The sequence below is a fragment of the Meriones unguiculatus genome, chromosome X (assembly GCF_030254825.1).
Source record: "Meriones unguiculatus strain TT.TT164.6M chromosome X, Bangor_MerUng_6.1, whole genome shotgun sequence".
NCBI classification, from domain to species: domain Eukaryota; kingdom Metazoa; phylum Chordata; class Mammalia; order Rodentia; family Muridae; genus Meriones; species Meriones unguiculatus.
This window is the reverse complement of record NC_083369.1, coordinates 110,527,573-110,554,064: the sequence shown is the minus strand read 5'-3', so window position 1 is coordinate 110,554,064 and position 26,492 is coordinate 110,527,573.

The following is a 26,492-nucleotide window of genomic DNA, read 5'->3' as shown; positions in this document are numbered from 1 at the left end:
GAGAGGCTCTGGAGAAAGGGGAACATTCATCCACTGCTGGTGGGAATGTAAACTTGTACACCCACTCTGGAAATCAATCTGGCACTTTCTCAGACAACTAGGAGTATTACTTCCTCAAGATCCAGCCATACCACTCCTAGGCATATATCCAAAAGAGGCTCAAGTACACAATAAGGACATTTGCTCAACCATGTTTGTAGCAGCCTTGTTTATAATAGCCAGAAGCTGGAAACAGCCCAGATGCCCCTCAACTGAAGAATGGATGTAGAAATTGTGGTACATCTACACAATGGGATATTACTCAGCAATAAAAAAACAAGGAAATCTTGAAATTTGCGGGTAAATGGTGGGACATGGAAAGGATCATCCTGAGTGAGCTGTCCCAGAAGCAGAAAGACACACAAGGTATATACTCAGTCATATAGACATGTAATATAGGATAAACCTATTAAAATCTGTACATCTAAAGAAATTAATCAAGAGAGAGGACACTGAGTAAAATCCTCAATCCCCATCCTGAAAGACAAAGAGAAAGGACATCAGAAGAAGAAGAAAACAGGAAACAAGCTAGAAACCCACCAGAGAGGGTCTCTGAAATGTTTTGCCCTACAGACTATCAAAGCAGATGCTGAGACTTAGGGCCAAATGTTGGGCAATGTGCATGGAATCTTATGTTAGAAGTAGCAAATAGTAAGATTTGGAGAGGACAGGAACTCTACAAGGAGAGCAACAGAACCAGAAATTTGAACACAGGTGTCTTCCCAGAAGCTTATACTCCAACCAAGTACCATGCATGGAGATAACCTAGAAGCCCCGCACAGATGTAGCCCATGCCACTTTAGTGTCTAGGTGGGTTCCATAGTAATGGGCACAGGGACTGCCTCTGACATAATCTGATTGGCCTGCTCTTTGATCACCTCCCCCTGTGGGGGAGCTGCCTTACCAGGCCACAGAAGATGACAATGCAGCCACTCCTGATGAGATCTGGTAGACTAAGATCAGAAGAAAGGAGAGGAGGACCTCCTCTATCAGTGGACTTGGGGAAAGGCATTTGTGAAGAAGGGAGTGGGAGGGTGGGACCTGGAGGGGAGGAGGAAGGGGCTTATGTGGGGATACAAAGTGAATAAAGTGTAATTAATAAAAATAAAAAGGAAAAAAATGAATGAATGAATGAATGAATAAACAAATAAGTAATGCCATGGCACAAGCCTTTTGGCTTTGTTTTGGTTGTCATAGTCATGGATCTGGTTGCAATATGTTTAATGGTAACAAATCTTCTCCAAGAAAGTTCAAAGAGAAAATGGGCAAAAAGCCAAGGAATGGAATGCTAAGTTACAGACAATAAAAAGGGCATTCTTCCTAATAACAATTAGATTAATAGCAGATAAAATGCAAAGCTCTCTGCCTGGAAGATACTTGTCAGCTCATTCTGGTATGGGACTGCCGATTCCCTATAATGACAACTAAATTCCAAAAAATAACCAACCTGGCTTTGCTTGTTACAGCCTAAATTGGTACAACTGACCCAAAACTTAAAATTTTCTTGTCTCTTTGCTTGATTTTGATTTAAAGACTTTGAGTTATAATGATTTGAAATATATATATATATATATATATATATATATATACATACATATATATATATATATATATATATTTGAACAAGTTGGTGAAGGCACATGCCTTTAATCCCAATACAAATTAAAAACAAACAAACAAAACAAAACAGAACAAAAAACAAACAAACAAAAAACAGGCTTATCTCTGATTTCTAGATCAGACTAATTTACATAATAAAAATCAGAGTGGCAACTCCTTCTGTTTAGCTACTTGTATAATTAGTCTAAGATTCAAACTGACACAAAGACCCTAAAAAGAAAGAGATCTACAAACGAATCCACTTATGAACATTGATACAAAAATAAGCAATAAAATACTCACAAACCAAATACAAGAACACATTAAAAATATCATCCACCATGACCATTTGTGCTTCAGCCCAAGCATGCAGGAGAGGTTCAAGATAAGAAAAACCATCAATGTATTCTACCACGTAAACAACATGAAAGAAAAAAAAAGAAAAACCACATGATTATCTTTTAAGATATCACAAAAGCATTTGACAGAATTAAACAACTATTCATGTTTAAAGTTTTGGAGAGATCAGGGACACAAGGCACATACCTAAACATAGTAAAAGCAACATACAGCAAGCCTATAACACAAATCAAACTAAATGCAGAGAAACTTAAGTCAATCCCAGTGAAATCAAGGTCAAGGCAAGGCTGCCCACTCTCTCCATATCTCTTCAACATAGTACTTGAAATCCTAACTAGAACAACAAGACAGCTAAAGGAGATGAAGGGAATACAAAACAGAAAGGAAGAAGTCAAAGTATCACTATTTGCAGATTATATGATAGTATATATGAGTGACCCCAAAAATTCTACCGAGGAACTGATAAGCACCTTCAATATAGTGGCTGGATACAAAATTAACTCAAAAAAAAACAAAACAAAACAAAACAAAACAAAACAAAAAAACTGAGGCCTTCATGTATACAAAACACAAATGGGCTGAATATGAATTTAGGTAAACAACACAATTCACAATAGCCAAAAATAATTTAGAGTACCTTGATGTGACTCTCTCCAAGCAAATGAAAAATGAAAGAACTATTTAAAAAAAAAAAACAAAACAAAAAAAAAAAAACTTCAAGTATCAGAAGAAAGAAATTAAGAAATTGTTAGAAGATGGAAAGAACTCCCATGTTCATGGATCAGTAATATTAACATAGTAAACATGGCTATCCTTCCAAAAACAATCTGAAGATTCATTGTAATTCCCATCAAACTACCAACACAATTTGTTACAGACTTTGAGAGAACAGTTCTTTATTTCATATGGAAAGACAAAAAACCCAGAGTGGCCTAAATGATACTGTACAACAACTGATCATCTGGAGGTATCTCCATCCTTGATCTCAAGCTCTAGTATAGAGCAACAGTAATAAAAACTATATGGTACTAGCATAGAAATAGGATGGTGGATCAAGAGAATTGCAATGAAGTCATAGAAATAAACCCACACACAAAAGGGAACTTAATTTTTGACAAAGAAACCAAAATATTACAATAGAAAAATGATAGCATCTTCAACAAATGGTGCTGGTCTGTCTGGTAGTCTACATGTAGAAAACTGTAAATAGAACCATTTTTATCACACTACAGAAAAGTAAAGACCAAGTGAATCAAAGGCCTCAGTATAAAACAAGACACACTAAATCGGTTAGAAGAAAAAGTGGGGAAGAGCCTGGAACTCATTGGCACAGGAGACAACCTCCTGAACAGAACACCAACAGCACAGGCTCTAAGAACAACAATCAATAAATGGGACCTCATAAAACTGAAAAGCTTCTGTAAAACAAAGGGCACTGTCTTCAGAACAAAATGAAAGGCTAAGGACTGAGACAGTATCTTCACCAACCTTACATCTTACACAGGCCTAATATCCAGAATATATAAAGAATTAAAGAAGTTTAAAAAGCAAGAAATCAATTAATCCAATTAAAAAATGGAATACAGAGCTAAACAGAATTCTCTGTATAGGGATATAGAATGGCAAGAAACACTTACAGAAATCCCCAACATCCTTAGTCATCAGGGAAATGCAAATCTAAAATGACCCTGAGATTTCACTTTACACCCACCAGAATGGCTAAGATGAAAATCTTCAGAGACAATACATGCTGGAGAGGATGTGGAGAAAGGAGAACCCTCCTCCATTGCTGGTGGGAATGCAAACTTGTACAACCATTTTAGAAACCAATCTGGCACTTTCTCAATTAGGAATAATGCTTCCTCAAGAATCAGCTATACCACTCCTAGGCTTATATCCAAAAGAAGCTCAAGGACATTTGTTCAACCATGATCGCAGCAGATTTTTTCATAGAAACCAGAACCGGAAGCAACCCAGATGTCCCTCAACAGAGGAAAGGATACAGAAAATGTGTTATATTTACACAATGGAATACTACTCAGCAATTAAAAACAAGGAAATCATGAAATTTGCAGGCAAATGGTAGATCTAGAAAAGATCATCCTTAGTGAGGTATCCCAGAAGCAGAAAGACACACACGGTATATACTCACTATATACCGTGGCTACTAGACCTATACAATAGGATAAACATACTAAAATATATACACTTAAAGAAGCTAACAAAGAAGGAGGATCCAGGTTAAGATGATCAATTGTCACTTAGAAAGACAAATGGGGTGGACATTGGAAGTAAGAGAAAACATGAAACAGGAAAGGTGGGTACCCAATAAGGCCTCTGAAAGACTCTACCTAGCTGTATATCAAAGCATATGCTGAGACTCATAAACAAACCCTGGGCAGAGTGCAGATAATCATATAAAAGAAGGGAGAGTTAATATGACCTAGAGAGAACAGGAGCTACACAAGGACCAAATATATCTGGGCACAGGGGTCTTTTCTGAGACTGATTCTCCAACCAAGGACTATGCATGGATATAACCTAGAACCCCTACTCTGATGTAGCCCATGGCAACTCAGTATCCAAGAGGGTTTCCCTAGTAAGGGAACAGGGACTTTCTCTTACATGAACTTAGTGGCTGGCTCATTGATCTCCCCCGCACCCCTGTGGGTGGAGCAGCCTTGCTATGCCACGGAGGAGGGCATTGCAGCCAATCCTGAAGAGACCTAATAAGCTAGGTTCAGATGGAAGGAGAGGAGGGCCTCCCCTATCAGTGGACTTAGAGAGGGGCAGGGAAGAGATGAGGGAAGGAGGGTGTAATTGAGAGGGAATGAGGGAGGGGGCTACAGCTGGGATACAAAGTAAATAAAACTGTAATTAATGAAAAAAATAAAAATTTAATTGAAAAATTGAAAAAAATAAATTGTGGTACATTTACACAATGGAATGCTACTTAGCAATTAAAAACAAGAAAATCATGAAATTTGCAGGGAAATGGTGGGATCTAGAAAAGATCATCCTGAGTGAGGTATCCCAAAAGCAGAAAAATACACGCAGTATATACTCACTTATAAGTGGATATTAGACCTATAAAATAAGATAAACATACTAAAATCTGTGCACTTAAAGAAGCAAAGCAAGAAGGAGGACCCTGGATAAGATGATCAATCCTCACTCTGAAAGACAAACAGGATGGATATTGGAAGAAGGAGAAAACAAGAAACAGGGACAGGAACTTACTACAGAGGGCCTTTGAAATACTCTACCCAGCAGGGTTTCAAAGCCGATGCTGAGACTCATAACCAAATTTTGGGTAGAGTGCAGGGAATCTCAGGAAAGAAGGGGGAGATAGTAAGACCTGGAGAGGACAGGAACTACACAAGGAGAGCAACAGAACCAATATCTGGGCACGGGGGACTTTTCTGAGACTGATGCTCCAACCAAGGACAATTCATGGATATAACCTAGATCCCCTGCTCAGATGTAGGTAGCCCTTGGCAGCTCAGTGTCCAAGTGGGTGCCCTAGAAAGGGAAACAGGGACTGTCTCTGACATGAACTCAGTGGCTAGCTCCTTGCAAGACCAGAGAAGAGGACAATGAAGCCAGTTCTGATGAGAACGGATTTAAGCTAGGGTCAGAAGGAAGAGGAATAGACATCCAGTTGGACCAGCACCATTTGTTGAAGATGCTGTCTTTTTTCCATTGTATGGTTTTGGCTTCTTTGTCAAAACTCAAGTATTTATAGGTGTGTGGGTTTATTTTCTGGGTCTTTTATTAGGTTCCATTGATCCACCTTTCTGCTTCTATGCCAATACCATGAAGTTTTTATTACTATTACTCTGTATTACAGTTTGAGATCAGGGATGGAGATACCTCCACATGATCTGTTGTTGTTCAGGATTGCTTTGGAAAATCTGTGTATTTTGTTTCTCCATATGAAGTAGAGAATTTTTCTTTCACAGTCTGTAAATAATTATGTTGGTAATTTGATAGGAATTGCATTGAATCTGTAGATTGCTTTTGGAAGAATAGCGATTTTCATTATGTTAATCCTATCTATCCATGAACAAAGGAGATCTTTCCATCTTCTGATATATTGTTCAATTTCACTCTTCAGAGGCTTAAAGTTTTTTTCAAACAGGTCTTTCTTTCACATGCTTCATTAGAGTCACTTCAAGTTATTTTATGTTATTAGTGGCTATTGTGAAGGGTGTTGTTTCCCTGATTTCTTTCCCGGCCATTTTGTCTTTGGTTAACAAGATGGCTTCTGATTTTTTTTTTGAGTTAATTTTTTTATCCAACCACTTTGATGAAGATGTTTATCAGCTGAAGAAGTTCTCTGGTTGAATTTTTGGGGTCACTAATGTATACTATCATATCATCTGCAAATAGTGAAACTTTGAACTATTCCTTTCTGATTTTGTCCACTTGATCTCCTTTAATCATCTCATTGCTCTAGCTAGGAATTTAGGTACTATGTTGAAGAGACATGGAGAGAGTGGGCAGCCTTGCCTTGCCCCTGATTTCAGTGGAATTCATTTAAGATTCTCTCCACTGACTTTGATGTTGGCTATAGGCTTGCTGTATATTGCCTTTACTATGTTTAGGTATGTACCTTTTATCCCTGAACTCTCCAAGACTTTAAACATGAATGGATGTTGGATTTTGTCAAATCTTTTTTTGACATCTAAGGAAATGATCATGTGGTTTTTCTCCTTCAGTTTGTTTATATGGTGGATTACATTTATGCATTCCCATATATTTATCCATACTTGCATGCCTGGGATGAAGCCTACTTGGTCATTGTGCATGATATATTTTGTATGTTCTTGGAATTGGTTTGCCAGTATTTTATTGAGTATTTTTGCATCAATATTCATAAAAGAGATAGGGCTGAAGTTCTCTTTTTGTGTTGGGTCTTCATGTGGTTTGGGTGTCACGATGACTGTGGCTTTATAGAATGAGTTTGGCAATTTTCCTTCTCTTTCTATTTTGTGGAATAGTTTGAAGAGAATAGGAGTTATCACTTCATTGAAGGTCTGGTGGAGTTCTGTGCTGAAACCATCTGGCCCAGGGATTTTTTTTTTTTGGAAGGGACATTGTTGATGAGTACTTCAATTTTCTTTGGGGATATAAGATTATTCATTCTTGCTACCTGATCTTGGCTTAATTTTGGTAGATGGAATCTTTCAAGAAAAATCTCCATTTCCTTTAGATTTTTAAATTTTGTGGCATATAGGCTTTTGTAATACAACCTAAAGATTATTTAGATTTCCTCATTGTCTGTAGTTTTGTCCCCATTTTCATTTCTGATTTTGATGATGTAGATAGTTTCTCTCTGCCTTTTAGTTAGTTTGGCTAAAGGTTTGTGCATCATGTTGATTTGCTCAAAGAACCACCTGTTATATCATTGGTTCCTTGAATACTTTTATTTGTTTCTAATTGATTGATTTCAGTCCTGAGTTTGATTATTTCCAGCCTTCTGCTCCTCTTGGGTGTGTCTGCTCCTTTTTTTTTTTTCTAGGGCTTTCATTTGTGCAATTAAGTTGCTTGTATGAGATGTTACACATTTCTTTTTTTTTTCCTTTTTTTTGTTTTATTATTTTTTTTTATCAGTTACATTTTATTAACTCTGTATCCCAGCTGTGTCCCGATCCCTCATTCCCTCTCAGTCCCTTCCTCCCTCCCTCATCTCCACCGTGCCCCTTTCCAAGTCCACTGATAGGGGGGGACCTCCTCCCCATTCATCTGATCCTGTTTTATCAGGTATCTTCAGGACTGGCTGCAAAGCCCTCCTCTGTGGCCTAACAGGACTGCTCCTCCCTTCTGGGGGTGGGGAGACCAAAGAGCCAGTCATTGAGTTCCTGTTAGAAATAGTCCTTGTTCCCCTCACTTTGGGAAACCAATTGGTTACTGAGCTACCACAGGCTACATCTGAGTGGAGGTTCTAGGTTATATCCATACATGGTCCTTGGTTGAATGTCAGTTTCAGAAAAGACCCTGTGCTTTGAAAACACTGCTAGTTAGAGTCTTTCAGATGCGCTCAGTAGACTCCTGTCATATGTTCAATGCACATCCCATCTGTCTTTCTAAATGAGGATTGATCATCTTACCCCATGTCTGCGCTCTTGATTCTCTTTTTTGTGTGTATAGATTTCACTACGTTTATCATATGGTATAGGTCTATATAAGTGAGTATATCCCATGTTTGTCTTTCTCTTTCTGGGATATTTTACTCAGAATGATCTTTTCTAGATCCCACCATTTGCCTGCAAATTTCATGATTTCCTCCTTTTTGATTGCTGAGTAGTATTCCATTGTGTAAAAATACCACAATTTCTGTACCCATTCCTCCGTTGATGGACATCTGGGCTGTTTCCAGGTTCTGGATATTACAAATAAAGCTGCTATAAACATGGTTGAGCAAGTATCCCTTTTGTGTACTTGAATGAACTTTGGGTATATACCTAGAAGTGGAATAGCTGGGTCTTGAGGAAGCACTATTTCTTTTTTTTTCTCTCTTTTTTTTTTTATCAGTTACATTTTATTAACTCTGTATCCCAGCCGTGTCCCGATCCCTCATTCCATCCCAGTCCCTCCCTCCCTCCCTCATCTCCACCGTGCCCCTTTCTAAGTCCACTGATAGGGGGGACCTCCTCCCCATTCATCTGATCCTGTTTTATCAGGTATCTTCAGGACTGGCTGCAAAGCCCTCCTCTGTGGCCTAACAGGACTGCTCCTCCCTTCGGGGGTGGGGAGACCAAAGAGCCAGTCATTGAGTTCCTGTTAGAAATAGTCCCTGTTCCCCTCACTTTGGGAAACCAATTGGTTACTGAGCTACCACAGGCTACATGTGAGTGGAGGTTCTAGGTTATATCCATACATGGTCCTTGGTTGAATGTCAGTCTCAGAAAAGACCCTGTGCCCAGATATATTTGGTCCTTGTGGAGCTCCTATCCTTTCCCCATCAGACTAACTCCCCTTCTTTCTTATGATTCCCTGTACTCTGCCAAAGGTTTAGTCATGAGTCTTTGCTTTGAAAACACTGCTAGTTAGAGTCTTTCAGATGCGCTCAGTAGACTCCTGTCATACGTTCAATGCACATCCCATCTGTCTTTCTAAATGAGGATTGATCATCTTACCCCATGTCAGCTCAATTGATTATCTTTTTTAGGTGTATAGATTTCATTATGTTTATCATATCTTATAGGTCTATATAAGTGAGTATATTCCATGTTTGTCTTTCTCCTTCTGGGATATTTCACTCAGAATGATCTTTTCTAGATCCCACCATTTGCCTGCAAATTTCATGATTTCCTCCTTTTTGATTGCTGAGTAGTATTCCATTGTATAAAAATACCACAATTTCTGTACCCATTCCACCGTTGATGGACATCTGGGTTGTTTCCAGGTTCTGGCTATTACAAATAGAGCTGCTATAAACATGGTTGAGCAAGTGTCCTTTTTGTGTACTTGAACAAACTTTGGGTATATACCTAGCAGTGGTATAGCTGGGTCTTGAGGAAGCACTATTCCTAATTGTCTTAGAAAGCACCAGATAGCTTTCCAGAGTGGTTGTAACAGTTTACATTCCCACCAGCAGTGGAGGAAGGTTCCCCTTTCTCCACAACCTCTCCAGCATGTGTTATCGCTTGAGTTTTTCATCTTGGCCATTCTGATGGGTGTAAGGTGATATCTCAGGGTCGTTTGATTTGCATTTCAATGATGGCTAATGAGGATGAGCATTTCTTTAAGTGTTTTTCTGCCATTCGATATTCCTCTGTGGAGAATTCTCTGTTTAGCTCTGTTCCCCATTTTTTAATTGGATTACTTGGTTTGCTGCTTTTCAGCTTCTTTAGTTCTTTGTATATACTGGATATTAGTCCTCTGTCAGATAAAGGGTTAGTGAAGATTCTTTCCCAATCTGTAAGCAGTCGTTTTGTTTTGATGATGGTATCCTTTGCTTTACAGAAACTTTTCAGTTTCATGAGGTCCCATTTATTGATTGTTGCTCTTAGAGCCTGTGCTGTTGGTGTTCTGTTCAGGAAGTTGTCTCCTGTGCCAATGAGTTCTAGGCTGTTCCCCATTTTTTTTCCAATTGATTTAGAGTATCTGGTTTTATGTTGAGGTCCTTGAACCACTTTGACTTTAGTTTTGTGCAGGGTGATAAATATGGATCTATTTTCCTTTTTCTGCATGTAGACATCCAGTTGGTCCAGCACCATTTGTTGAAGATGCTGTCTTTTTTCCATTGAATGGATTTGGCTTCTTTGTCAAATATCGAGTATTCATAGGTGTGTGGATTTATTTCTGGGTCTTCTATACGGTTCCATTGATCCTACTTTCTGTTTCTATGCCAATACCATGCAGTTTTTATTACTGTTGCCCTGTAGTAGAGCTTGAGATCAAGGATGGAGATACCTCCAGATGATCTGTTGTTGAACAGGATCGTTTTGGAGATTCTGGGTTTTTTGTTTCTCCATATGAAGCTGAGAATCTTTTTTTCAAGGTCTGTATAGAATTGAGTTGGTATTTTGATGGGAATTGCATTGAATCTGTAGATTGCTTTTGGCAGTATGGCCATTTTCACAATGTTAATCCTACCAATCCATGAGCATGGGAGATCTTTCCATCTTCTGATATCTTCTTCGATTTCTTCCTTCAGAGACTTGAAGTTTTTCTCAAACAGGTCTTTCACTTGCTTGGTTAGAGTCACACCAAGGTACTTTATGTTATTAGTGGCTATTGTGAAGGGTGTTGTTTCCCTAATTTCTTTCTCAGCCTTTTTGTCTTTGGTATATAGGAGGGCTTCTGATTTTTTTGAGTTAATTTTGTATCCTGCCACTTTGCTGAAGGTGTTTATCAGCTGAAGGAGTTCTCTGGTTGAATTTTTGGGGTCGCTCATGTATACTATCATATCATCTGCAAATAGTGACACTTTGACCTCTTCCTTTCCGATTTGTATCCCCTTGATCTCCTTTAGTTGTCTTATTGCTCTGGCTAGGACTTCAAGTACTATGTTGAAGAGGTATGGGGACAATGGACAGCCTTGTCTTGTCCCTGATTTCAGTGGGATTGATTTAAGTTTCTCTCCATTGAGTTTGATGTTAGCTATAGGCTTGCGGTATATTGCCTTTACTATGTTTAGGTATGTGCCTTGTATCCCTGATCTCTCCAAGACTTTAAACATGAATGGGTGTTGGACTTTGTCAAATGCTTTTTTGGCATCTAAGGAGATGATCATGTGGTTTTTCTCCTTCAGTTTGTTTATGTAGTGGATTACATTGATGGATTTCCGTATGTTGAACCATCCTTGCATGCCTGGGATGAAGCCTACTTGGTCATGGTGGATGATATCTTTGATATGTTCTTGGATTCGGTTTGCAAGTATTTTATTGAGTATTTTTGCACAATGTTCATAAGAGAGATTGGCCTGAAATTCTCTTTTTTTGTTGGGTCTTTGTGTGGTTTAGGTATTAATGTGACTGTGGCTTCATAGAATGAGTTTGGTAGTGTTCCTTCTGTTTCTATTTTGTGGAATAGCTTGAGGAGAATTGGAGTTAGCACTTCTTTGAAGGTCTTGTAGAATTCTGTGCTGAAGCCATCTCATCCAGGGTTTTTTTTGGAGGGGAGACTGTTAATGACTGCTTCAATTTCCTTGGGAGATATAGGGCTATTCAGTCTTTCTACCTAATCATGACTTAGTTTTGGTAGATGGAATCTTTCAAGAAAATTATCCATTTCATTTAGATTCTCAAATTTTGTGGCATATAGGCTTTTGTAGTATAACCTAATAATTGTTTGGGTTTCCTCAGTGTCTGTGGTTATGTCCCCATTTTCATTTCTGATTTTGCTGATTCGGATAGCTTCTCTCTGCTTTTTAGTTAGTTTGGCAAAGGGTTTGTCTATCTTGTTGATTTTCTCAAAGAACCAGCTTTTTGTTTCATTGATTCTTTGGATAGTTTTATTTGTTTCTAGTTGATTGATTTCAGCCCTGAGTTTGATTATTTCTAGCCGTCTGCTCCTCTTGGGTGTATCTGCCTCATTTTTTTCTAGGGTTTTCAGTTGGGCCATTAAGTTGTTTGTATGTGATGTTACAAATTTCTTCTTGCAGGCACTTAGTGCTATAAATTTTCCTCTGAGCAGTGCTTTCAATGTGTCCCATAAATTTGGGTATGTTGTGCCTTCCTTTTCTTTGAATTCTAGGAAGTCTTTAATTTCTTTCTTTATTTCTTCCTTAACCCAGCTGTCATTGAGTAGTAAGTTGTTCAGTTTCCATGTGCGTGTCGGCTTTTTGTTGTTTCTTTTGTTGTTGAAGTCTAGCTTTAGTCCATGGTGGTCAGATAGTATACAAGGGATTATTTCCATCCTTTTGTATCTGTTGAGGCTTGCTTTGTGATCCACTATATGGTCTATTTTAAAAAGGTTCCATGTGGTGCTGAAAAGAAGGTGTACTCTTTTGAGTTTGGGTGAAACGATCTGTAAATGTCTATTACGTCCATTTGATTTATGGATTCTGTGAGTGCTTTCATTTCCCTATTTGGTGTCTGTCTAGTTGATCTGTCCTTTGGTGAGAGTGGAGTGTTGAAGTCTCCCACTATTAAGGTATTAAGATCAATGTATGATTTAAGCTTTAATAATGTTTCATTTACGAATGTCAGTGCTCTTGTATTTGGGGCATAGATATTCATGATTGTGATGTCCTCTTGGTGGATTTTTCCTTTGATGAGAATATAGTGTCCCTCCTTATCTTTTTTGATTAACTTGGGTTGAAAGTCTATTTTATTAGATATTAGGATGGCTACTCCAGCTTGTTTTCTGGAACCATTTGCTTGAAAAACTGTTTCCCAGCCCTTTTAGTCTGAGTTAGTGTTTATCTTTGTTGCATAGGTGTGTTTCTTGGATGCGACAGAATGTTGGATCCTGTTTCCTTAACCATTCTGTTAGCCTGTGTCTTTTTATTGGTGAGTTGAGTCCATCGTTATTGATAGATAATAGTGACCAATGCATGTTAGTTCCTTTTGTAATGGAGTCGGTGATCTAACCCTGTTTCATTGCTTGTTTTCTTTTCATTTTTGTTGGGATATTATCTGTATGCCCTGTTTTCTTGGGTGAATTTGTTTTCATTGGATTGGAGTTTTCCTTCTAGTATCTTCTGTAGGGATGGTTTGCTGCGTAGATATTGCATAAATTTAGTTTTGTCATGGAATATTTTGTTTTCTCCATCTATGTTGACTGAAAACTTTGCAGGGTATAGTAGTCTGTGTTGACATTTGTGATCTCTTAGAGTCTCCATGATACTTGCCCAGGCCCTTCTGGCTTTCATAGTTTCTGATGAGAAGTCCGGTGTGATTCTGATAGGTCTACCTTCATATGTTACTTGGCCTTTTTCCCTTGCTGCTTTTAATATCTTTTCTTTGTTCTGTAGATTTAGTGTTTTGACTATGATGTGACGTGATGTGTTTCTTTTCTGGTCTAGTCTATTTGGAGTTCTGTAGGCCTCTTGTATATTTATGGACATCTCTTTCTTTAAGTTGGGAAAATTTTCTTCTCTGATTTTCTTCAAAATATTTTCTGGACTTTGGAGCCTGGAGTCTTCTTTTTCATGAATTCCTATTATTCTTAGATTTTGTCTTTTCATAGCATTCTTGATTTCTTGGATATTTTGTGATTGGAACTTTTCTGATTTTACTTTTTCTTTGAGAGAAGTATCCATTTCTGCAAGTGTGTCTTCAGCTCCAGAGATTCTCTCTTCCATCTCTTGTATTCTGTTGGTGATGCTTACTTTTGTGGTTCCTGATATTTTCTCCAAGTTCTCCAACTCAAGGGTTTTCTCATTTTGTGTTTTCTTTATTGATTCTAATTCTGTTTTCATGCCTTGCACCATTTCTTTCATGTGTTTGAATTTGGATTCCTGTCTCTCTACGATGGCCTCTATTTCTTTTTTCATTTCCTTTTTATATGCCACTAATTTTACCTCTACTTGTGTATCTATTTGTGTGGCTATGTTTGCCTGTGTTTCTTTAAGGATATTGTCTATTTCTTCTTTCTTTGCCTCCAATTGACTGGCCATCTCTTTGAAAGACTTGTTCATTTCTTCCTTATGAGCCTCAAATAATTGGGCAAGCATGGCTTTAAAATCATTTTCCTGTGCTTCTGCTGAATTGGAGTATCCATCAATTTTGGGGTTTGCTGGTGAAGTCATGATGTCCTGATTTATGTTGGAAGTGTTCTTTTGCCTACCCCTGGCCATTGGCTTATCTGAAACCTTCCCTGTTTATTTTTGGATTCTGCAGATCAGACTGGTGCTGTCTCTCTCTGGTGTCTGGAGAGTTCTTCAGGAAGCTGAGCACTCGCAGTGCGTGCTGAGGACTAGCTGTACCTGTGGGAGGAAAGTATGCAGGGGCAAAAGTGGCAGATGCACGTGTGTGTGTGCGCGCGCATGTGTGTGTAAGTGTGCGTGGACGTGTGTCTCGAGGGACAGAGTGATGGCTAATGTTGAACCCTTGAGTGTGTGGGAGGGGCTCTGCACTGTATATGTCGCAGGCGCTAATGATGATTGTAGCGCAATTTCTGGCATTAACTGCCTTAACTCCTAAATTAGGCCCACAGGGCAGGAACTTCAATGTCCCTAGTGCCCCTCTGTTTCCCAAAGTGGGTATGTGGGTGGGAGGGGGATTCGATGCCTGGCTTCTGATTTAGAAGGACCCAGGATCTGGGGAACTGCAGATTCTCAAGTGTGCACTCACTTACAGGCAGGTCTCTTGGCAGAGATCATGGTATCCGGGGCTCTCTGCTCTCTGGTTTGGCCCTGCTTCTTTGATGTGCTCTGCCAGTTCTGTGCTGTTGTCACTGCCAGGTTCTGATGTCTTGCTGCAGCTGGAGATTTCAGGGTGGTCACTTCAGCAGGGATGGGGTAACCAGGCTCTCTTTTCTCTGGTTTGGCCCTGGTTAGTCTTAAACTGGAGGGCTGTGGTGCCCTGCCTGTTCAGAACTGCTCCGCCGCCACATCCTGTTGTAACTGGAGACTGGGTCGCTAGTCCAGATGCTTTCTGGGAAGTCCTGGGGTCTCTTCGTTGTGCTCTCCAAGCTTGGGAGGCCCAGCGCCTGGTGTGTCCAGGTTGTATGACGTTTCTGCCTGGTTTTGGTGAGTATATAGCGTATTCTCTGTCACTGTGGGATTGGGCGGGCCGTACCGTCAGTGATGGCAATCCTGTGGAGCTTGTATGGTGTCTAGCAGACTAGGGCCCTGGGAGGATGGTGCAGCTGCCACGCAAATCTAGGACTCCGGGACACGTACTGCTGGCTTTTGTCTGTCGCTAAAATGCTTGGGGCTCCATCTCAGCGGCTGTATACCCCAGGCGGTTAGGTCTGCGCTGAGAAAGATGAGCCTGCTGTGCTGCCGTGCCGCTGTGCCGAGGAGGAAGGAGGTCTCGACGTTACACATTTCCACTTGAAGGCACTTGGTGCTAAGAATTTTCCTCTGCACACTGCTCTTATTGTGTCCTATACATTTGGGTATGTTGTTCCTTCATTTTCATTGAGTTCTACGAAATCTTTAATTTGTTTCCTTCTTTCTTCTTTAAGCCAGCTATTGTTGAGTAGCAAGGTGTTCAGTTCCCATGTATGTGTAGACTTTTTGCTATTTCCATTTTTGTTGAGGTCCAGCTTTAGTCCATGGTGGTCAGATTATTTCAATCTTCTTGTATCTGTTGAGGCTTGCTTTGTGACCAACTATATGGTCTGTTTTCGAGGAGGATCCATGAGGTGCTGAAAAGAAGGTGCTCAAAATTCTTTTGAATTTGGGTGAAAAATTCTGTAGACATATATTAGGTCCGTTTTAGTTAGGACCTCTGTAAGTGCTTTTATTTCCCTATTTCTCTTCTTTCTAGATGATATGTCCCTTGGTGAGAGTGGGGTGTTGAAGTCTCTCACTGTTAAGTTGTTGGGAGCGATGTATGATTTAAGCTTTAATAATGTTTCATTTACAAACGTATGTGCTCCTGTATTTGAGGTATAGATATTCAGAATTATGATGTCCTCTTGATGGATTTTTCCCTTAATGAGAATGTAGTGCCCTTCCTCATTTTTTTGATTAATTTTGGTTGAAAGTCTATTTTATTATATATTAGGATAGATACCCCAGCTTTCTTTCTGGGTCCATTTTCTTGAGAAACATTTTTTTCAGCCCTTTACTCTTAGGTAGTATTTATCTTTGTTGCAGAGGTGTGTTTCTTGGATTCACCAGAACGTTGGATTCTGTTTCCACACCTATTCTGTTAGTCTGTGTCTTTTTATTGGAGAGTTGAGTCCATTGATGTTGATAGATAACAGTGACCAATTAATGTTCGTTCCTTTTATTGTGGAGTTGGTGGTCTTACTTTGATTCATTGATTGTTTTCTTTTAATTTTTGTTGGGAAATTACCTGTATCCTATGTTTTCTTGGGTACAATTGTTTTTGTTGGATTGGAATTTTCCTTCTAGTATCTTCTGTAGGGCTGGTTTGATGTGTAAAAATTGTTTAAATTTAGTTTTGTCATGGAATATTTTGTTTTCTCCATCTCTGTTGATTGATCTTTGCAGGGTATAGTAGTCAGGGTTGGCATCTGTGGTCCCTGAAAGTCTGCATGTCATCTATTCAGGCCCTTCTGGCTTTCATAGTTTCTGATGAGAAGTCTGGTATGATTGTGATAGGTCTACCTTCATATGTTACTTGCCCTTTTTTCCCTTGCTGCTTTTAATATCTGCCTTTGTTCTATAGATCTCGTGTTTTCATTATGATGTGACCTGAGGAGTTTCTTTTCTGGTCTAGTCTTTTTTGTGTTCTGTAGGCCTCTTGTATGTTTATGGACATCTGTTTCTTTAAGTTGGGAAAATTTTCTATGATTTTATTGAAGATATCTTCTGGATCTTGGAGCCTGGAATCTTCTTTTTCATCAAGTCCTGTTCTTAAATTTGCCTTTTCATGGCATCTTTGATTTCTTGGATGTTTTGTGTTTGGGACTTTTCCTGATTTATCTTTTTGAGATAAGCATCAATTTCTGCAAGTGTATCTTCAGCACCAGAAATTCTCTCTTCCATCACTTGCATTCTGTTGGTGATGCTTACTTTTGTAGTTCCTGATCTTTTGTCTAAGTTCTCCAACTCCAGGGTTTTCTGTTTCTGTTTTCTTTAATTATTCTAATTCTGTTTTTATGCCTTGCACCATTTCCTTCATCTGTTTGAATATGGATTCCTGTCTCTCTATGATGGTCTCTATTTTTTTTTTGTTTCTTCTATATGCTACTAATTGTGCCTCTACTTGTGCATGTAATTTTTTGGTTATATTTGACTGTGTTTCTTTGAGAACTTTGTTCACTTCCTCTTTATCTGCTTCCATATGTGTGGCAATTTCTTTGAGAGATTTATTTTGTTCCTGTTTATGTGCTCTAATAACTGGATAAGCATATTTTAAAAGTCGTTTTCCTGTGTTTCTGATGAATTGGAGTATCCATTGGTTTTGGGGGTTGCTGGTGAAGCCATGAATTCCTGATTTTTGTTGGATGTGTTCTTTTGTCAACCTTTGGCCATTTGCTTATCTGTAACCTTCACTGTCCTTAGATTCTTCATTTCAGACTGGTACCATCTTTCTTTGGTGTCTGGAAATTTTTTCAGGAAGATGAGAGTGGTCCAGTGGTTTCAGCATGTGTGTTGGTGTTTCAGCTGCACCTGTGGGAGGAAAGTCTGAGAGTCAAGAAAGACAAATGTGGGCAAGCATGTGCTCATGCATGTGTGTGGAAGTGTGCTTTGAGGTACAGAGTGCTAGAGAATGTAGAGGCCTTCAGTGTGATGGAGGGGCCCCTTGCAATCACCGAAGGGGTCACAGGCACTGAAGGTATTGTAAGCACTGGTGATGATTTCGAGTGCAAAATCCCTGAGTATGTCAGTGGCCTACTCGTTACTGGTATTCGTCTCTAACTGAGCTCCAGGAGTTATTTGCCTAAGCTCCACCGGTAGATCCTCAGAGCAGGGGCTTCAATGTCCCAAGAATCCTTCTGTTTCCCACAGTGAATATGTGAGTGGGAGGGATCTGATGTCTGGCTGCTAGCTTAGAAGCACCTTGGATCTGGGGCTCTATAGGTACTTGAGGTTGCACTCACTCTCTAGCAGGTCAAATCGTAAAGCACAGGCATTCCTCCTGTTATCTACTGGCAGGCTTGGACCTGCTGAGTCAAATGTGGCGCCCTGAGTTCAGTGAACTTAGTGGTTCTGAAGCCACTGTACTAGAAAGTCCAGCTGTGGCTGTGGAACTGGAGTCTCCAGTTGCCTACAGGAAGTCCTGTTGTTCCACAACAGTGGTCCACAGACATAGGTGGCCCGGTGCCTGTTGTACCTGGGTGGTTTCGCAGGTCTGCTGGACTTTGGTTTCTGTACAGCCAGCTATCTTCCACTGAGGGGTTGGGTGGCCTGTACAGTCACTGGCTGGAAGGCCCTGTAGAGTTGGTATGGCTGCTCAAAAATGTGGGAGTGGGAAGGATGGTATTGAGGATCTGGGACTCAGAAGGCAGGACCCAGCACAGGGAAGGATGGTACTGCAGATCTGGGACGTTGCAGGTGGGTAGAGCTGGTGGCTGTTGCTGAGGAGCTAGGAGCCCTGTCTCTGCTGTCTCATTCCCCTGGCAGTGAGTTCTGTGCTCAGCGTCACTGGTGCTATGGTTTCACTCCTCTGAGGAGGAGGGAGGCCTGAAAAATTGAAATGCCCTGCTCCATTCCCAGAGAAGTCCGAGGCTGACCTGAATCTAAATGTTCTCCGCTCCTTTGATGTCCCCTCTTTTTCAGGAAGCCTGAACATTGATTTTCTGGCTTCAGTTGCCCCTCCACTCACCAATTTCAGAGTTTCAGATCCTCTGCTGCTCAAAAACGGTGCTAGCTGGTCACCACCATCTTGGATCCCCCAACTATTTAGCATTTAAAAACAAGGAAATAATGAATTCTTCAGGCTGATGTTGGGAACTAGAAACGATCATCCAGAGTGAGGTAATGTTTTGCCCAGTTAGCGAACTCCAAAAGACCAGTAATAGACTCCACTGCAAATACATGAGGTGTTTTTTTGTTGTTGTTACAAAACTGTATATTTTCACATATCACTTTTTAAAAAGTACACTTTCAAGTACTAAAGTAATTTCCAAAGATCTCCATTATATACTCATTTCAGCTAACAAACTATGTAAATCCACAGTGAGACAATAAGGTGAATGCTGAGATATGATTTCTTGAATTAAATCCATTTTTTTAATTTTTAATTTTTATATTAATTATACTTTATTCACTTTGTAGGCCAGCTAAAGCCCCCCTCCCTCCTCCCCTCCCAATCTCACCTTCCCTTCTTCATTTCCTCCTATGCCCTTCTACAAGTCCACAGATAAGGGTGTTCCTCCTCCCTTTCCATCTAACCCTAACTTATCCAGTCTCATCCAAACTGGTTGCATGAGGTTTTTTAAATTGTATATGTGTTCGGACACGGGACACAAAGTTCTTGTGAAAACAGGAGAAGAATGTGACCCTGCAGTCTAGGGGAACAAGTTTTTTATAGGGCAAAACCACAAGCAGGGACTTACATGCTTTGGCATCACATGATTGGTTCACTTAAGGCAGCATAATCACAAACAGTTCTGGCATGGTCATATGGGCTGGTTCCTAGCAACTGCATAATTAATGAGAAAGAATGCATTAAAACTTGTTTTTTCCCTCCATTTGCTAGCCACTGTTCAAGCCTGTGCTTTAAACTTTAAAACAATGTCCACTGATTTTTAATCTTTTGGTCTCTAATTCCCTCCTTCCCATTATCATTTGAAGTCCCAATTTTGGGTCTTCCAGATATGACCCCTGGAGTCCTACATATTTACCTTTCCACAATAGAATCTGAGTAGCATTACTGTATTGTTCCCAAAGATTCTTTTATGAAAGCCATCAAGCGACTTAAAATACAAGGCCCAAAGGTAAAAATCAAAATGAATAGGGGTCCCTTCCATGTAGATATAAGGGTAGTAAGCCAAGCATAACTATTAAACCAGGATTTAAACCATCCTCTGGAATCCTTTCTCTCTAGGATCTCTCCAGTTGCTGCAATACTAGATCTTATTCCAGCTAAGCAGATTCTCCAAGATAATAGCTAATGTCAGGGAGCCTCTTTTGACTTAGTATTTCAGCCTGTTAAATGGGATTTTTGGCCAAAAATGTCTTCTTCTGAATCTGCTTCAGTGCTAATAATAGAACCATTGACATCAGGGTCTAGGAATGCTGAAATGCCAGTCAAAGGCTGGGCAATGGAGCAGTCCTCAGAAGCATCTGCTTAGTTGATCCAACTGTAGAGACTTGGAGCAATCGTGTCAGCTTCCAGCAAGTCCAGATTTCAATTTGCAGTCTATAGCTGATCCCAGAAAAGTTTCAACCAGGTGAAAATCTGCTGAGACAAATTCAGACTAGAGACAGAAGTTAAAATTTGTCTAGTAAATGGGAAAAGTGTGTAATCTCAATAACAGGGAAAAAATTCAAATGAGGTCTGTTTGAGCTATGCCAGATCCAGGTCTCATGACTTTTTGGTTTACTGAAACTCACATGAAGTTTTAGTACACAAAAGGAAATATATATTTAAAATACTCAGAAAACTAACATTCTGTGAGTAATAGGAAAACTACACCCAAATGGAATGAGCATCAGTTCTTCTTAGCTGTTTGTATTGTAACCTTTATAAACAATATAAGTGTGTCCACAGTCTGAAACACTAACACTTTAACTGTGGGCACAGCCGTTGATAATCAGCCATCAGTGGAGCTGAGCCACTTCTTTTTGTACACTGAGCATCTACTTTTAGCCTCCATCTCCATGTCACACTAGAAAGTTAGGCAGAAATACATTAATGGTTTTACTGCTAAACCCTGGATGCTCAGACTTTCCTTAACAAAGCAACTAGAACAAATAAGTTTAAGATATTCTTAAATACTGGTCAAAGTTTACCTCAGAAATGGCAGATATTAAAAATATCATAGTAACGACTACAGTTTTTGGGTCAGATTTACACATTAAATAGATGTTTTTAGTATGATGAGATGCATCTTTAAGTCTATTTCCAGAAGACGACCAAAAGGCAAGCCTGTGTGTGACTGGTTTCAGTGCTCCATCAATTTATCAGAATTCTATTGATCAATGACAAAACTCTGAACTTCTGAAATTTTATAACAACATAAGCACAACAATAGCAGAGAGGGGGGAGAAATTTAAAATATCTCCATTGTTAAATCCTTTTTTAATATCATTATAACTCACATTCACATACCTTAAAACACCTACTTAGACCCTCCAATCTTTCTGGCATTTATCAACCCTGAAACATTTCCCCAAACAATCAAACAACATTCTCTAGATTCTAACAATCTATACTTTTATATCCTCAGACCCTACATTAACTCTTTATCTTTCTGTCCAGCTATTCACCATAAGATACTGGCAATTAACATGAAGCCTGTGAGCAAGGCAAACCTGTTTGCCTTTTAAAAGAAAAGATCTCATACCTAGTATTTCTAACTAGCTAATGAACTGACCAATGAGCTAACAGTAGATCTAATTGTCTGCTCTTTAGCTGCAAAGTTAGCATAAGCTTAGCCTAGCTATCAATGTGATCAGAGACCTGAGAAGGATAAATTATAAGCCAAATAAATGCCCCAATCCATGTACCAATCAAAATGACAGAGATGACTAGTTAGTCCCTCACCTAGGCAGTGTCTCTGGTTCCTGTGGTCTCATGCATCCTGAACAAAGGCGGTCCAGCTATCAGACACAGAAGATGAGAAACTGCTTTTGTAGAAAAAGGAACACAAGAGATTAACCTCACCTCAAACAATGTGAAATAATGACTCTCCAGGTGTCCATAGCTTTGTCCACAGTTTAGGCTGGGCCCTAGCAGTGGGCAAGTTGGGGCAGTCTTGCTCAGTGGTTAGTATACTACAATACAGAGTCACTATCATCTATTGTGAGGCCTAAATCTTCTCGGAGACCTTGGGAGAACTATGGTCAGGATTTTGGGACTCTCTTTCATAATGAGCTTACATATGTTAAAATGCCATATTCATCAGATCTCTGATAAACTTGAGGGCCTGTGTATCTGAGTTACTTTTTTTTAAGTTATCTACTCTAAATTGCATCCTATAAAACAATGCTATAATCTCTAATTTTGGCATATTCCTTAGATGTGTATTTTAGGACTATATTTCAAGTAGATCTACATAGGCAAACTTAATAGTTACCTATCCTAGGCTTAACCTTAAAAATATAAAAGTCGCTTATATAGACCTAAAAAATATGATAAACATAATGAAATCTATACACCTAAAGAAGATAATCAAGAAAGCGGACACGGGGTTTGATGATCAATCCTCATTTAGAAAGACAAATGGGATATGCATTGAATGTATGACAGGAGTCTACCGCAGAAAGCATCTGGAAGACTCTACCTAGCAGTGTTCCAAAGTAGATACTAAGACTCATAACCAAACCCTCTGCAGAGTGCAGGGAAGCATATGAAAGAAGGGGAGTTTGATGTGGAAAGGATAGGAGCTCCACAAGGACCAAACATATCTGGGCACAGGATCTTTTCTGAGATGGACACTCAACCAAAGACCATGAGAGGATAAAACCTAGAAACTCTGCTCGGATGTGACCCATGATAGCTCAGTAATCAATTGGTTTCCCATAGTAAGGGGAACAAGGACTATTTCTAACAGGAACTCAATGACTGGCTCTTTGACGTCCCCACCTCCCAAGGGAGGATCAGTACTGTTAGGCCACAGAGGAGGACTTTGCAGCCAGTCCTGAAAATACCTGACAAAATGGAGTCATATGAAAGGGGAGGAGGTCCTCCCCTATCAGTGGACTGGGAAAGGGGCAGGGAGGAGATGAGGGAGGGAGGGTGGGATTGGGGAGGGAATGAGGGATACAGCTGGGATACAGAATTAACAAAATGTAACTAATGATAAAAATAAAATTTAAAAAAAGCTCAACACTGTAACCAAGTACATCTGTTAGCATAACTTTAGATATCTTTCCAAACTAAAATCAAAGCAAAACTTTTAATCAGATACAGTTCATAGTGGGGCTAGCAAATTTTGCTAATCCTACCACATTGTATTAAAACTGAACAGCAAAACCTTAAAGCACAAAAGTTGCACTTAACACTAAACAGGGAACACAGCTAGCAGCCCTAAACAAAGATGGTGATTTCTGAACCAACATGGCTGCTGGTTATGTGTTGCTATAGGCAGAGGTGAGCAATTCAAAACAGCCATTAGGTATTGTTGATGGTATTGCTACCTCCCATGGTACAGCATAGTAGACATTTATAATTTCACATAACCAAACATTCTAACATTGTAATTAAATAAATTTTAGAACCAACTACATAACAGAACAGTATAGAACAATTTTAAACTGCATGAACTATTCTGGCCATATCAAACTTACGGGCCAGAAAGAAACGGCATTAATCTGTTCACTCAGGAACTGGTGGGCAGGCATATATTCCATTCTCTTGCTTTTGAGACAACATAAAAAACTTCAATCAAAATCTTTTCTGTCCTGACCTGATACTGCTGGAGCCCAACTTGGGTTATTCCATGATTCATTTTTTATAGGCAAAGCAAAAACAAGTCATATCAATAAAAAAAGAAGTTCATGGAACTGCCAAATCTCTTTTCTAAAATTACTTCCCTGTAGCAGATATTGTCAAAGGTCATTCAAACAAGCTATAAGGAACTTGGAACAAGTTTTAAGGAACTTGGCAAAACTTCCTCTTTTCTCCATCTCAAGGTAAAGGCCAGGGTGAAAACATGTTTTTTGATAAACAAAGCTGCTTGACAAATAAGCAGCTCTCCACATGATATACTGTAAAAACTGCAATTTTCTTACTTGACTCAAAGAGTAAAATTAATAGAATAAATAACGAAGTCTTTTGTCCTCCCCAAAGGATTGAGAAACTGTTCCAAGTTCTTTGTTAGATGCCCAAACTCATTATTTAAAATGCCTAATAAACTTTAAAATGTTCCATAGCCTTAAACATTTAAACATTCTCCAAAACCTATTTGTTCAATATCAAAATAAAGTACCCTTTTTATGAGTGAAGTCATAAAGCATAACCATAATTTTAAAAGTCATAATCAAACTACCAGTGCAAAGCAATCCAATCTCTAAAACCAACCAATTTAAAATGAGACTTGTCTTAGTCTAAAAAGAAGCAAAATTCATTTTTTTTTTATTTTTTTTATTTTTTTTTATTTTATTTATTTATTTTTTTTATCAGTTACATTTTATTAACTCTGTATCCCAGCCGTGTCCCGATCCCTCATTCCCTCCCAGTCCCTCCCTCCCTCCCTCCCTCATCTCCACCGTGCCCCTTTCCAAGTCCACTGATGGGGGGGACCTCCTCCCCATTCATCTGATCCTGTTTTATCAGGTATCTTCAGGACTGGCTGCAAAGCCCTCCTCTGTGGCCTAACAGGACTGCTCCTCCCTTCGGGGGTGGGGAGACCAAAGAGCCAGTCATCGAGTTCCTCTTAGAAATAGTCCCTGTTCCCCTCACTTTGGGAAACCAATTGGTTACTGAGCTACCACAGGCTACATCTGAGTGGAGGTTCTAGGTTATATCCATACATGGTCCTTGGTTGAATGTCAGTCTCAGAAAAGACCCTGTGCCCAGATATATTTGGTCCTTGTGGAGCTCCTATCCTTTCCCCATCAGACTAACTCCCCTTCTTTCTTATGATTCCCTGTACTCTGCCAAATTTTGACTAGGATGTTTATAATTTTTTTTCTTTCCCTGACCCACACCATATGGCAATCTCAAGATGGAAGAATCACACTACATTGCATGGTAAGCCACATTGTTGCTATTTCAAAACATTTATGCTTCATTAGGTCTTATAAACACATAGACACTCATATTTGTTCTAAACGAGAGTTTGAATTTAACCTTTAAACATACCCAATAACTCTTAACCTACAACTGAGACATACGAAGCACATTAACTATTTAAGATCAGTCAAAAACAAACATATAATAGCCATACATTTAAATTGATAGACAAAACTTTTCTTACTTCCTCCAGCTTGGTGCTTTTCTGGGTCTGATTTCAGGTTCTTCAAACTCTTCTACAGAGATTAAGGAGCTCTGTCACTACAGCAGCCAGAAAGAAGGAAGCACTTTAGAAACATATTTATCATTGTTCCAAGAGGTCAACTTTGCTCTACTGGTAAGAAACTGTCACCTAGTTCACCCTGACCTCTTGCCTCTGAGTTCAGACCAAGGCAGAAACTTTTGGCGGCCACAGCTGAATTCATTGAATTCAAGCAGCATCAGGTTTTACAAAACACACAAGTGGAAGCTCAAGAACACTTCGCAATTATCCTTCCAGTCACAATCCCAACGTTTTTATTCTTGCATGCCCAGCAGGGCTGACCACACTAGAGAGTGTGCCATGGCACTGGGAGCCACCATTTCCTGGCCCAGGACATGCAGATCTGCATGGCAAGCAGGGCCAGGCCCAAGCGTGACCCTACTTTGGTTGTCCAAGGCCACCGCACCCTTGTGGAGAGTGTCAGCAGGAGGTGAGGGTAGGGGGTGAGGGACACATCCCCATGCATTGAACCTGCAAGGGGCAGAAAGGGGCACGGCATAAGGGTCCTTTCTCATGGCTGCTGCCTCTCCCAGGCTCCAACTGCAGCTGTGCTCACTGGGAGTGCTGACTGCTTCAAACGGAGTGGGTGTGCTATTTGCACAGCCAGGACGCGGCAGTCCCAGCTGCTGCTCAGCTCTCACAGCATGGCCAGCCTGAACAAGTCTCGCCTCAACCTTTCTGGAGCCAAGGATGCAAGGTCTCTGTATGCCACCATGGTGGAAACTGGAAGTGTGTCTGGTAAAGGACTAACAATTTCACTCCTGGACCCACCCTTGCCTTCCTGCTTGCTGACTCACTGGAAATTCCACCAAAGCAGGATGCAGGGAGGGGAAGGAAACGGGAACAAAATGGACAGAAACAGACAGACAAACACACAGGAAAACAGATTTCTTCAACGGGAAAGGCACAACATCTGGCTCGAAGAGGTTCCACAGAAGCATACTCATGAAGCCAGAAATGTTTTTCTGACTTCAACATCTGTGATTCTACAGCAGTCTGCTTCCTTAATCACACATGCTGCCCAGATACGGAGACTGTGAAGAATTTCAAAGGACGGAAAGTACAAGCACAAGGAGTCACTACACAGATACATGTAGACATGATACTGCCAGCATCAAAACCTCTGGATCAGGTTCCTGGAGTCTTGGAGTCCCAGGATGAACCCCCCCCAAAATGTTATGCCCAGTTTGCAAACCCCCAAAGACTAGGAATAGACTCCATTGTGAATACATCAGTTTTTTTTTTAATTGTATATGCATTCCAACAAGGGACGAAAACTTCCTGTGGAA